This window comes from Mustela erminea, chromosome 8, assembly GCF_009829155.1.
Source record: "Mustela erminea isolate mMusErm1 chromosome 8, mMusErm1.Pri, whole genome shotgun sequence".
NCBI lineage: Eukaryota > Metazoa > Chordata > Mammalia > Carnivora > Mustelidae > Mustela > Mustela erminea.
Window position 1 is genome coordinate 74,308,800 of NC_045621.1, and position 14,643 is coordinate 74,323,442.

At 36.5% G+C, this 14,643-nt stretch overlaps 1 protein-coding gene across 13 annotated transcripts in view; it reads right to left on the minus strand.

Moving 5' to 3' along the window:
- ZNF385B (zinc finger protein 385B) overlaps window positions 1–14,643 on the minus strand; it is a 383,402-nt gene that overhangs the window by 66,276 nt on the left and 302,483 nt on the right. The window lies entirely within an intron of this gene.

A 14,643-nucleotide genomic window follows, 5' to 3' on the forward strand; every position in this document is an offset into this window, starting at 1 on the left:
ATGCAGGGGCTACGGGATCAAATGGCTTTTAGACAAGATGATTTTTCGGTTCGAGGCAAAGAACTTAGAAATACAAACTTCGGACTATCTCTGTAATTTTCAAGAGGACTGAAATTTGATTTATATCCTTGTAAGAGTCTTAAAATGATTTCATTATGCAGCCAGGGTGGCTAGGTGTAAAGTTGGAGTAAAATATGGGAGTAAACTGAGGGTTGCTGGGGGGGAGGGGGTTTGGGAGAAGGGGGGTGGGGTTATGGACATTGGGGAGGGTATGTGCTTTGGTGAGTGCTGTGAAGTGTGTAAACCGGGTGATTCACAGACCTGTACCCCTGGGGATAAAAATATATTATATGTTTATAAAAAATAAAAAATTAAAATAAAATGGGTGTCAAGTTGGAGCACCGCCCAATTAAAAAACAAAGAGACTGCCCAAGAAGGATAATACAAGGTTTTCTTCTCTGTGGCTAAATGGCTAGGTTTCTGCACTATTCTTAAAGACAGAGTAGTGTCATCTTAAACTCAGTCATCTATTTTAACCGATGTACTGAAAAGCATTTGGGAAGCACTTGTTTTATAATAAACGGGCAATACTAGCTTTTCTAGCAAACAGAGGTAGAAACCACATTTTTGATGTTTAAAGTTTAACAGTCATCCCATAGACATTCCTGGAAGCCTATTATGTCAGATATTGTTCCAGACTAGATGGTGTAGGATGAGTCCAACATAAGGACATATTTATAATTGTGAAATTTAACCAATGAAAAAACAGACAACAGAAACTGTATTTAACTGGGGCTGGGAAAAGAAGTGACCTTAAAGCAAAATAACAGGCCTGAGAAAGCACTTGGAGGTGTGTCTTCTTTGCCTCCCCTCTACTTTGGGCTTTTTCTCCCTTTTCTGATTTTCTCACATTTTAAGCACCGAGGACCCTCCCTTTACCAGTGACGTCAATGTGTTATCCTCCCAGGGGGTGTTGGTCTTTCCATTCCTTTTTTAGCTGTGGAATAACAATAACAAACATCATAAGAGCAGCTTCGATTTACGGAGCTCTTACTATGTGCCAGGAATTATACTAAGGGATTATTTTGTGTCGTCTCCACAGTCACCCAAGGCAGATATGATCTTTATCCTCTTTTACAAATGAAGATTCAAAGGCTTTGAGAGTTTCAATAGCTTGTCACCCCTGAGTCGGAAGGTCTGAAGCCAGGATTCAAACTCAGGTAGAGTCTCTCTCCACTGTTCCCTGCCAAAGAAGCACTGAGCCTGATGACGGGTAGTGCCTGTGGCTCTGCTGAGGGGAATGGGGAAGTGAGATCTGAAGAAAGGATGGATGTTTCTAGCTCCTCCACAGCCTGGAGGGGAGTTGCCTCGTCCAACTACACGTAAGACCCACTTGATACTTAAGTAAGTTTCCTGGAGAGGTGAGTCTGGGTTTTTCTCTTTCTGATCCATTTTCATCACTCTTAGAATCAGCCCATTTCTTCTTGTGCAAGTTAAGGAGAGCCAGAAATAAGCATTGGGGCTGTCCTGTCCTCTCTCCCCCATTGTAACAGCTGGGCTTGCGTACAGAATAAAACACCTAAGAGAGGGACTACTTAGAGATTATATGCAGCCGGGGACGGTCAGCATTTACACTTGCCCTTGATTTACTGCAAAGAGGACCTTGACGACTAAACCCTGGTGACTCAGGGCTCTCTGGAAGTTTGGCAAAGCATCACTTTTTAAAGTGCAATATTAGCAAATTACCGTAGTACAAAAAGAATGACTATTTTTTCATCTCTTCCTTTTTCAATATCAGACTTATGGAAAGGAATGTGACAACAGTGTCCCATGAAAACTTCAAATGTTCATAAAATGACACATTTAAAAGTGATAGCTACATCATTGAAGAGTAGTATCTCTCTGAGTTACTTCAAAAAAAGGTTTTGCCTTTTTCATATTTAAGCACTCTGACCCCATGCCTTAACATTATTGTTTTGCTTTTTTCAAATCCTCACAAACTGAAATAGAGACCAGACACAGCTATCACAAAGACCCATTTCTTTTCTCAAAGATCAAGAGGTAGAAACAATTGCGTATTATTGGCAACAACACCTCAACCACACAGCTTTGTATGGTTTTGGATTTCAAATAAGAAGGCTCAATAAAAGTAAACTGCATGGAACATTACACTGAAATTGCACGCGACCACGAGATCTGCATTTTTGCATCTGGAATGTGTACAATCATAGACTTGCCACACCGATATGGCTTCTCCTACCTAGAACACCCTGACAGGGGTCCACATGGATGCCATCACTGTCACGGTAAGGAAGACAAATGGCCCGCCACTCTCTCCACAGGTTGTTGATTCAGTGGGGAGCCATATGTCTGGAAAGGTGCTTCCCTCACGGGTTTCCAGCTCTGTGCTAGAACCACACCTTGGTTGCGACTTGCTCATCGAATCCTCTGTGTCCTGATAACAATGGGATACCATTCCTCTTCTAGGAGTTTAACCAGTCATTCAGAACTGGTATAAAGGCTAAAGTAAGACAATGCACACTTAGGGAAATAATAAGCAATAGGCCACATTATATCTTTATCTCCAACCCAATAAAGTTATTACTATTACTACTACTATTTTATCAAAATATGGTAGGCTGTTCAGTATTTTGAGGCTGGTTAACAATTAGCAGTATTAAGTATTATATAATATAAGTATAATATATATATTATATATAAAATACATATAATATAGGTATATAATATAATATAAGTATTAGCAGTGATTCCTGCAGAAATGAGATGGGATTCTAGATTCTCTTTCCAAAGTCTCCTTTGGGGTGTCAATAGTCTCTAGAAAATATGAGTGGCCTCAGCCCAGAGATCTGAAGCAGCCAGTCAGAGTAGAGCACAGATTAGCCTTTCATCCACCTCCCTTTTTTTGTTTAAATAAATTTAGAAGGTTCGACATCTTTCACTCAAATTCCATATTGTCAGGCCCTCTTTGAAAAGTTCTGAGATTCATCAAACGAGATTGCATATTCCATTGACAAAAAGGATGACTAAGTAAGGAAAAACACCCGGTGATCTATTTTGAAGATCTATTTGGAAAGAAAAACTGAACTGCATTTTCCGGCGGTTTTTGGAGAAATTCCATCTTGTTTTTATTTTTGGAAGAATAAAAAGAAACATAGAATGTTAAGAGATGTATGTTTCTGCCATAAAATACTGTCCACTTTCTAGATCACTCTGATAGTAAAGGTTGTTTCATATCAACTTAGACTATTCAGTACTTGGAAATTTTTGCTCCTTTCCCAACACATCACACTTTTATAAATGCATGATTTTCAATTTGAACACTGTATTTTCTTGAAAATTCATTGATTTAACAAAAGTTTATCAAGTGGCTATCATTCACTGTCTTAGGAACTGGACATAAAATGAAGAACAAGCCTTCAAAAAAAAATTACAACATTGTATTTGAGGAGACCTATAAGTCTAAAGTAATAAATAAGGTATTTTCAGAGTGTTTAAGTACTTAAGAGAAAATCAGGAGAACGGGAAAAAAAAAACCCACATTTTACCACAGATAATTCCTAAAAACATTTTGGTTGTCTTGACACAACTGTGATTCAGATACTTCTACATGTAAAACCATACCAAAAACATAAAAGCAATGACACTATTCCATGATTTTGGAAAAATTTGATACCAAATTCCGAATTGTACAACTTGTGCAAGTAAGGAGCATGTTCCTCAGCTTTCAAAGTGGCCTGTGAGATTTCCATAGTGGATGTTCTTCAACTGACAAGTACCAAGATAACAAATGGATGTCAGAATTCCCATGATCGTCCTAACCTCAAGGAGAAAGTGACCTGCATTTTGGAAGTTGTCTGAAGAGGAGTGCTACGTGCTAGATGTCCTCTCACATGGAAACCTTCCAAGCGGGTTTCTGTGCAGTGTGGTTGGTCTGGTAGTTAGTGAATAGCAAAATGAGTATGAGCTACCTCTCTTGTTCTTTACATAAGTACAGAATTGGTCCATGATCTAACACTTATGAAGATACTCTAAGAAAATAATGTTTTTCAAGTTTAATACGTTAAGAACTTCAAAAAGTTACCAAATGGTAAAAGAAAAAAGCAAAAAGCTAATGAATGGGTGGTTTCACCACCTCCCTCTCTTTAGTGGAAAACCAGTTGAACACTTTTGACAGATAATTTAAAAACTATTCTGAGGAAAAGGAAGAAATTTTAAGGTCTTTTTTAGACAGTAGTTATTTTGTTAATGGGAGACGCCACAAGATTAGACCTGTGTACCTTACTGAAGCCGCACGTCTAATTCTGACAGTAGATCCTTGTATGTAACAAATATGGTCAGTACAAATGTAAAATGTTCCATTTTCCTGGCGGCTCCACATGCCTGGTGATTTTCCATGCTACCAGGGATTAAGAGCGATGCAGCAACGCTGTAGTTATGCCATTGGCTAATTTAAGAAGCCACATCAAAGAGCATTTCAAAAAGCTCAGTTTAACAAATAAGACTTTCAATTTACGTCTGCAGTGGGTAGGAGACTTAACTGAAGGTTCACTCAGACCTCACTGCGTGGACACATACACACACGTACACACCCAACAGTTTTGGGTGTTGATGTTCCTATTCAAACAACAGACGAGTCAGCTAAAAAATTCAATGGCATATTACCCATATTCAGGTTAAACAATGCATTTTGAAATGTCTATTCGGTTAATGTGATTTATTAGGGAAGCCCAGACCACTCTGTAGTCCAATTCTAACTGCTGCTTTCAACATAGGGAAAAAGAAATAAGGTAATGAGCTGAATTTTATCTCCTAAGAAAACCCAATGCTTTTCTTTCTTTGTTTCCATTCTTAAACAAGCAAATGTTTAGATGTGACTGGAAACCACTGAGAGAGAGAGAGTGGTGTTTTTCCATCAAGATGGGAAGAAAGTTCTTGAAAGCTTTTTCTTTTATCTTCAAGATTTGATGTTCTGGGTTGCCTGGGTGGTTCAGTTGGTTAAGCGTCTGCCTTCGGCTCAGATCATGATCCAGCATCCCAGGATCATAGCCTTGCGTGGGGCTCCCTCCTCAGTGGGGAGCCTGCTTCTCTCTCTCCCTCTGCCTCTCTCTTTTTTTTTTTTCTCTCTCTGTCAAATAAATAAATAAAATCTTTAAAAAAAAAAAGAGTTGCTTTCCTATGACTATAATATTTTTTGGCCAATGGATGCATACAGATATGAAAGATCTATAACATCTGTCAAAGACAAGATAACAAAAAATTTCTTATGAAAATGTTAGATGTCCTCATGAGAGAATGCAAAAAAAATTCAGAAAATTTTTAAGAAAAATGAAAACTATGTGGAATCTTTTAGGAAACTAATAAGAATTTAACTCTACTATGAATTTTAATAGCAAAGAAGAAATAAAATGATAAATCCTATGAATATATTTTTCCTTGTGGGAAAGTTACTACCTCCAAAGGTAGTCCAAAGGTAAGTACTACCTTACTCAATAAGGTATAGTCATATTTAAAAAACAGCCCAAGATATGCATAGTTGACAATGAACTATGTCACCCCCTGTTCCCCAAAAAAGTCCCACTAACAAAGCTAGAGTACATGCTTCAGAGTGTTGGGAACAGGAACTGGATTCACCAAGAGAATCTAAACTACACAGGTCAGCTGTTTCCTGTGTTATTTAGTATTGTGTCTTCTCAGGGTGAAATAAAAAAAAAATTATATCAGGAATATGGACTGAAGAACAATTTTTCAATAGATGCAAAATACTCAAGAAGAGAGAGATTCAGCTGAGGATAGATCATGAGAAGATCATGAGAAGCAATTATTCTGTAGTACATCATAGTACATCCATCCTGCAGTTTGGAAGGACCGGCTAATATCTGAGATAGAAGACAGGCACTTTGTTCTTGACCTTTCTTTTTGTTTTTAAAATAGTGACTGGAAAACTGCCTCCAAAACTTTGTCTTCAAGATTAAATTTCCATAACATAAAATTCAGTGCCAAAAGGAAGTCTGAAAAATACCTTAAAAAAAAAAAAAAAAAGAATTCTCCGTACTTTAGGAGGAAAAAAATGCCATACCAGTAACCAAAGACTACTTGCGGATACTTATGATGTAGCTTTAAAAGTTATTGGTCCAGGGTGGCTCAGTGGGTTAAAGCCTCTGCCTTTGGCTCAGGTCATGATCTCAGGGTCCTGGGATCGAGCCCCGTATCAGGCTCTCTGCTCGGCAGGGAGCCTGCTTCCTCCTCTCTCTCTGCCTGCTTCTCTGCCTACTTGTGATCCCTCTGTCTCTGTCAAATAAATAAAAGAAATCTTAAAAAAAAGTTATTGGTCCAAAGTCTCTAAATACAAGTAAGTAAGAATATGTTTGCCTGTGTTCTGGTAAACAGTCTTTTTTTTTTTTTTTTTTTTTTAAAGATTTTATTTATTTATTTATTTGACAGAGAGAAATCACAAGTAGACAGAGAGGCAGGCAGAGAGAGAGAGAGAGAGAGGGAAGCAGGCTCCCTGCTGAGCAGAGAGCCCGATGCGGGACTCGATCCCAGGACCCTGAGATCATGACCTGAGCCGAAGGCAGCGGCTTAACCCACTGAGCCACCCAGGCGCCCATGGTAAACAGTCTTAAAAAAAAAAAAAAAGTTACATAGGCTTCCTTAGACACTAGGAAAGCACTGAGCTTTCTTGATTTAAAAATCAATACACCTCCCAAACAGCAAGATGCATTAACTGACATCCTCTCGAAACCATTCTGTCAAAGCTGAGTTTGAAAGGCTGTTGGGTAACGAATCAGATAGATCCTGATGGTGAAGCAAAACAGGTCCGTGACACAAATTAAAAAGGTAGAAGATGAAAAGAAAACCCCACCAGGCAAGAAGAAGTGCAAGCGGAAACCCGGGCCTGTTTGGATGTATTTTTTATTCTGCGAAGCAAAGTGGAAATGAAATGTTTTTTTCCCCAGATGCAGGACCATGTTTCTTACCCTTGCACTAAGAAGAAAGCTGACAGTTGAGGACTGACAAGGCTCAAGGCAAGACAAGTGTTCCAGTCCTGAGCATCTCGGGTTCCTTCTCTCCATGGCATACTCTCATTACACAGTGGTAAAATGTCAGAGATCATCTATGTTTTCAAACTGGTTTTTAAATTTTTAATTTCAGTCTGAGCTTCTGAACCCCCCCCCGCCCCCGCCCCGCCAAAGTCATCCTAATTGAAAACAATAAACACTGAAAATGATGCTGGTTACAACTGGTAGGCCAGGCCCCACACCCACCGGCCCGATTTTAGTGCAGCTTCCTCACTTGAAAATGAGAACAGATTTGGAGAATTTAAGTGACTTGCTTGAAACCCTTCAGCTAAGCCCAGAACCCAGATCTCTTGCTACAGTCACCAGATTTACAAATATAAGTATAAGATGCCCAGTTAAAGCTGAATTTCAGATAAACAACAAATCATTTTTTTTAAGTAAACATATGTGCCAAACATTGTATAGGATATTCTTATACTAAAAACAATTTGTTGTTTATCTGAAATTTAACTTTAACTGGCATCTTGTATTTTATCTCTCCCTGATTCCTTTTTTTTTTTAATTAATTTATTGATGTCATCTCTACACCCAGTGTGAGGCCCAAACCCACAATCCCGAGGTCAAGAGTTGCTCACTCTTCCAACTGAGCCAGCCAGGCACCCTCCCTCCAAAGACGTCATGACTACATCCAAAGACGTCATGACTACATCAATATTGATTCTATTGGTCCTTCTCCTTACAAGCTTTTTTGTCATACTTAACATTCTAGGACTTTTATTAGGAAAGTAGTCCCTGAATGGTTTTGTGGACAAGTGACATCAAAAATATTTTACGTCATATATTTATCTTGTTGCTGCCTTTTTATATGGGTGTATATGTGTATACTCTTCCAGCAAATAAAGATTTTTGGTTCAACTCTGCATTTATATTATACAAAATGTACCTACCATACTTGTAAAGTAAAATAAAGAGCTTCAGTATTATGCCTCACTCTGTTCTCTGCAGTGATAATTGCTTTATTGAATAAGGCTCTGTTAACGGTACAGCTTGACATTTAACATTTATCCATTTGATTTATAATTATTTTTAGGTGACTGCAAGGAGGCTACAGTTCAAACTAAAAGTAGTCTGAACTGAACTGTCTTTCTTCTTCTCTGAGTTTGTTAAGGAAATGCAGTCACTGGCAGGTGAAACTATTTTATCCACCAAATTTGTTTCAAATATACATAAAGCCCTTTCTGCCTCTGTATATTCTGAATACAGCAACATCTAAAGGAAGAAAATGAATACAGTAAATGAAATCATCACATTAAAAATGTGTCTAGCTTGCTCATATTTTGGTCATGGATATCTCATCAAAATTCCCTAGTCAAGCAATGGAGAAACACCTACATGCACCGTAGCGAGTTGTTAGGAAATATAGAATCCCTCAGGAACATTCATAAAAAGTTCAAATGTTATGGAGCAAAAACCATTTGTATTTATAATCTATCTACTCCTTATGAAGATTTTTAGAAATGTTTCTAAATGTTTCTGTTTCCCATTTGGAAATTCAACCTATTGGGATGCTTGGCACCTTCAAAGTCTTCATAACACTCATTTGGAATTTTTATTCACCCTTTTTGCCTCCCTCAACCTTTAACACTTTTACTAAAACTGGACAAATACCTCTATGCAAAACAGAAGAAGTTCATATGTCACTCTATTTGAAAGGTTTTGTATAATTAGCTAGGAGTCACCAGATTTCTGCCACACAACAAACAATATCACGAGAACGATTGTTGGCAGTTCTCTAACCCCTGCAGTGCCACTGGCCTCCTGAAGCTGGGGTTAAAAGCTGGCCTCTGGAAATCAGTCATGCTCTCGGCAGAGAATAATATTTCAGTGATATGAAAGCTGAAATGGAGACTATAATCTTTTGTGATTACCCTTGAGGCCGAAGCAAACGCAAAAAGGAAAGTCCATGAATTGCTGATAATTTCCTGTGATGACCGATTCCCAGGAAATTCTGATATAACTCTTGCTCTGTGAAGAACTGATGGCTCCGCAGAACTGTCGCTTCAAAGACCTGCACCTCTGGATGTCACAATGCTTCTTCAGAAGCTACTCATCCATTAAAGGGGCCAGGCCTATGAGGCAGCAGCTCTCCCTCTGAAGACAATGGGAAGTCTGATTGCACAAGGAGTGATGAGCTGTATGCTACAGGCTGTTTTTCCAGAGAGTTCTTTTATGAAGGAATTGATTGAAAATATAACTGTTTTAAACCTTTTTTCTCCTCCTAGAGGTTTAAAGATGGATATATTTCTCTGCTGTTCCTAATAGCTCCGTAACTATGATAATCTCAGCTTTTATAATTTTTAAGGTTTTACTTGTTCTGATATTTGTTTTCTCTGAGAAAAAAAATAGTTTTCATACATATGTGCATACTGTTCATGTCTATTTAATATTTTGGATAGGATATAAAACTACTCATCTCTTTTTGAGTAAGCATCAAATCTACAGTTAGATGTCACTGCTCAGAACACAGGTTAAGCGGGTCCTTCTTATACAACTGGCAACTGAAATTCAGGAGAAAAGGGGAGGCAGGGTAAATGGAGATCTCCAGCAGAAGTCCAAAGAATTTTTAGAATACATTTCCATTATCAATACATGAAGGATAATTTAATATATTGGCTTCTATGAATGGGTTTAAAATCTTTTTTAATTGTTATGTTAACATAATTGTTATATATATAATATATACATATACATATATTATATATACTATATACTATACATAGTATATCTAATAATATATATACTATACTATATATAAATCTATATAAAGTGTATATAAATATAAAATATAAAAGTATATATATAATATATAAATCTTTTAAAATATAATTTTTAATATAATCTTTTTAAATTGTTATGTTAACATAATTTTTATGTTAACTATTGCTAGTTGAAAGAATAATGTGAGAATAAGATATGTGTATATATGTATATATTATATACTAAATATACTGTATATATGTATATATTATAGTATATATACTTATGTATATATTATATGTGTATATATGTATAATATACATATATATAATATGTTTGGAAGTCAACTGTATTTTATTTTATTTTTAAAAGATTCTATTTATTTATTTGGAAGAGAAAGTACAAACATAGGCAGGGGGAGAGGCAGAGGGAGACAGAAAGGGAGAAGCAGACACTTTGCTAAGGAGGGAGCCCAGTGCAGGGTTGGATCCCAGGCTCCTGGGATCATGACCTGAGCTGAAAGCAGACGCTTAACTGACTGACCCATCCAGTCGACTATATTTTAAAATAAAACAGAAAACACTGTTACATGTTAGTAGTCAGTGACAATGTTGCATAAGTGGACAGCTTTCAGGTTCGAAATATCTTTATCATAACCTAATATTATTGAAGGTAAACCGGCAAAATGGAATTCAGCCAAACCAGTGTGGTTATTCCCCGCCTTCGTTCTATACCCTCTCCCCAGCCCTGCTTCAAATTCAGCTGTAGCCTCTCTTCATTGCTTTTAGACAGCCAGGTAATTCTGATCTTTAAGCATGCCCTACTACTAACTCATTCAGCTAACAAATAGAGTACCTGCTTAGTAGCGGGCAGAACTACTTTAAACAGTATAAATGTCTTAAAGTCAAGAACCAGGTCTTAGCCATGTATATATCCTTACCATCTACCTGAATTAGGATTGCTCGAATGCACAAAACCAGCCCCAGTGATAAATATAACTTGGTTTATTTAAGGCAATTGGCTAGGAAGATGAGATAAAGGGAATAGACATATTAATAAGAATATTAATTTTATTTATAAAAATCGAGCTTTGCTATTTTAAGTGTACTTTCTTAAACATGATCTCATTTGGTATTCATAGAAACTGAATTGTTCAAGACAACAATAAGGTGATACGCCGGCAGGCCTGGTGGCTCAGTCCAGAGAGCATGAGACTTCATCTTGGGGTTGTGAGTTCTAGCCCCACACTGAGTGGGGACTACTTCAGAATAAAATCTTTAAAGAAATAATATGGTAAAGTAGGGTCAGGCCTGGTTAGTACTTGGATGGGAGAAATAATACGGTGATATGTTTTATAGTTATGATTTTTTTCACAGAACTCGCACTACATTTCAGAAGTTTTCTAAATATTCAGTCATATCCTCAATCCTCCATAAACAAAATAAGCTCAAATTTTCATGATATAATGATAAGGGTTATGAACATATATTAACTCTAGTTGTAAAATAGGCAAAAGTAGAACTAAATGACTTTCTCAAGATCAAAGAAAATGAATGTAGATACCGGTGTCATGGGTCCCAGTCCAGTGCCCCTTCCCTTCCCAGTGCACTAGATCACTCTCCCTTCTTCCCTCCTCCATTCTGACTCCTGCTTCTCTAGGGGGCATGAAGTAGAGTCAAGACCATGTAGGACTGTTAGAGGCTTACTTTGGAAAAATGCAAGCAGAATTACCTCTCTGAGATCAGAAAGAACGTTCCAAGTGGCTTTGGGGAGGAGGTGGGATATGACAGATGAATGAGTGACTAAGTAAATGCTACCACCTCTTTAGAAGCTAAGTACTTCAAAAGTTGAAAATTAAGTATATACCATGTGATAGTAGCTATTACTAGTAATTTCAGCATCTAATAACTTCAGCTCATTTTTAGGAAATGAAGTTTTTGGAGGTTTGATACTATTACGACAAAGAATCAATTTACATATTGTGGATATTTGGTATCTATATAAAAAAAATCAACTAAATTAGACCCAGAAACATATTTTTAATTATTGGAGACTTTATGTACACCTAAAATTATTGTAAATCATAAACCTGTGAAAGAGATCAGCTATCTTTTTTACTACAACACTCAGATCTTTATTTGATTGCAGAAACTGCTCACAATAAGAAAAAAGGATGAGACTGACAAGACAATTCTATCTTCTAAATAGAATACACTGCAGGGATGCCCAGCTGGCTCAAATGATACATTATGCCACTCTTAATCTTGGGATGATGGGTTCGAACCCCATGTTAGGTATACAGATTACTTAAAAATAAAATCTTAAAAAATTAAATTAAAAAAATAGAACACACTGCAAAGGAAAGTTTTTCAATCTGATTTTAGGTCCTGCAAGGATTTATTGGGTATTTAAAAAAGTATGTACTACTTGAATAACCTATTAGAAATAGACACATTTCAATTCAAGTTTTGTCAGGATGGAGACCGCTCTTGCTTGTCTGATACTTAGCTTTTTTTCCTTTTCAGAGGCAGAGCTGTTTACTGGAAGAAGTGTGAAGACTAGATTATATTCTTCAATCTTCCATTTTGCAAAAAGGGTGCAACAATGACACATGTAGCCTATTTTCATATGTGGGTATGTTAAAAGGATTAATTGTAGAATATCTTTAAAATATGCTAAAACCTTCTGATACTAGAATTCCATGAAAATAAGGTGTTGTTCATATAATTTAAGTTTTTCCCATCCTATTTTAAGCATCCGAACATAAAAAAGGTATAAAAATCAAATTGACAGCTAAATCTGTGAAAAAAGTATTTTTCCAAGATTCCTATGTGGTTCCACAAAGATGTTGAAATTTCACAGATTGCTCAATAGCACTCCAATTCTTCTTTAACACCCTCAATGACAATTCTGAAAGTAAAGGGATTGGAAGATTCCAAAACATGTTTTTCCTTCCCCCAAAGTGATTTGAAACCTAATTCTGAATATAAGAACCTGGGGGGGGGGGAAGCACACAGTCTGTGCTATTGGCTGGATTCCCAAATTTTTGATAAAAGTTTTTCAGAAAACAGCACCATCAATTAATGTTTATAGATTGATCAATTTAGAAATAACTTTTTGAGCTGTAGGAATGTTTTGCACAATAATATTTTGCTACTTCTTATATTTATGAAGCTCCCTTACTTGACCACTGGCACATGAAGAATTGGTCACTGAGAGAAACTAAGAACAAGGCTATTGTTGGTTTCTTCTTTGAATTAACTGGTAAGAACAAGGTAAATTATTTTAAGAAGATGGTAAATTATTTTAAGAAGATGGCCTGACAGAGACACTTTTTCCAAGTTGACTCTGCTCTTGAAAAATGCTGACCTGGGATAGTGCCAAGACTGAAGACCTGTCTTGCCAGAAAATCTCATGTGCCCTCCAAGTACACATAATCCTTGAAACTCTAGCACTAAAGATGAGGCTCCAGAGCCATGCGAGGTTGAGACTGGGATAATGAAATAGACATTCGAGAGGACAGAGCATGGGGGAACTACAGATGCCTCTTTTCATAGGCTTCTCAAACCTTGTGTTCCTTTACTGCATAAGGGTCCATCAAAGTCTTAATCTGTGTTTCTTGGCAGCTTAATCAACTGAACTGACTATTGATTATGAACAGTATTCTTTATTATATTACGGTGAATTACACAAGAGGAAGTAGTAATGTCAAACAGTGAGCAGATTCTTATTCGTTATAACCCCTGTCTTAGCACAATGACTGGCATGTGAGGACATTCAGTAAGAGGTTGTGAATGAATGCCTTTTCCTAGATGCCATGCACAAATAATTTATTTGGGGAGAGAGAAGGTGTATGACCATATATTATATAAATACACATGCACACACACATGCACACATACATACCATATAAATAATACCCACATATTCTAAAGGGATTTCAATAGTATGTAGAGAAAAGGAGATCTAAACACAAAGTCTGTAATAGGCAAAGCTTGATAAGGCAAAGGACATGACAAATTTTAAAAGATACGTTTGTAGTTTGAAGAGAAGAGGGAGACAATAGTACAGATGGTCACTATGTAGTATTTTTTTCCCTCCCAGGTAATGTTTACATACTTTTTCTCTGTCATATTGAATAGGGATGAAAAAATTTCCAGGCAGGAATCTATGCTTAAATATTTGTATAAAAATCTTCATTAGTTTTGTACTGCATTTCAAAGATGGATTCCTATACATTTTTTTTTTCTAATGACCTAGGGGGTTGCTGTTGGCTTTTTAAAATCCAGTAACAGACCATCATCTCCAAAGAAATTTCAGTAACCATGGAAAATTTCAAGTTGGCATATTTTAATATACATTTCTTTAGGACACATAGAAGAATAAGGTCCTTCAATATATCTTAAGCATAATCATGAAAATAAAAATTCAACCCTATCCTCTTTTTTATGTTATTTTTATTTATTTTATTTTGTCTCTATTTTACTTTTTTTTCTTTTGGATAAATGTATCATTTCAAGTAGCTGTACATATTAATATCCTAGGAAACAAGGAACATATAACTTCTTAATGACAGCAAATCATTATAAGAGTAAAAAAGAAGCCTCAAATAGCAAAAATTCACAACTAAGTGCATTAGCAGAGGTAAAGTATTTTATTTAAATCAAATTAAAGAAAAAATCAAGTAAAAGGGAAGTATGTATCCAAATGTTTAAATAAAAACTTCATTAGGTAGCAAAGGTATTAAAGACAGATTAAAAAGTTAAACGTTTTGGCTCACTTCAGGTTTCCTTACAGTGACATCTCATGAGACACATGGTATGAATTAATAGTGAAGTAAGTATGA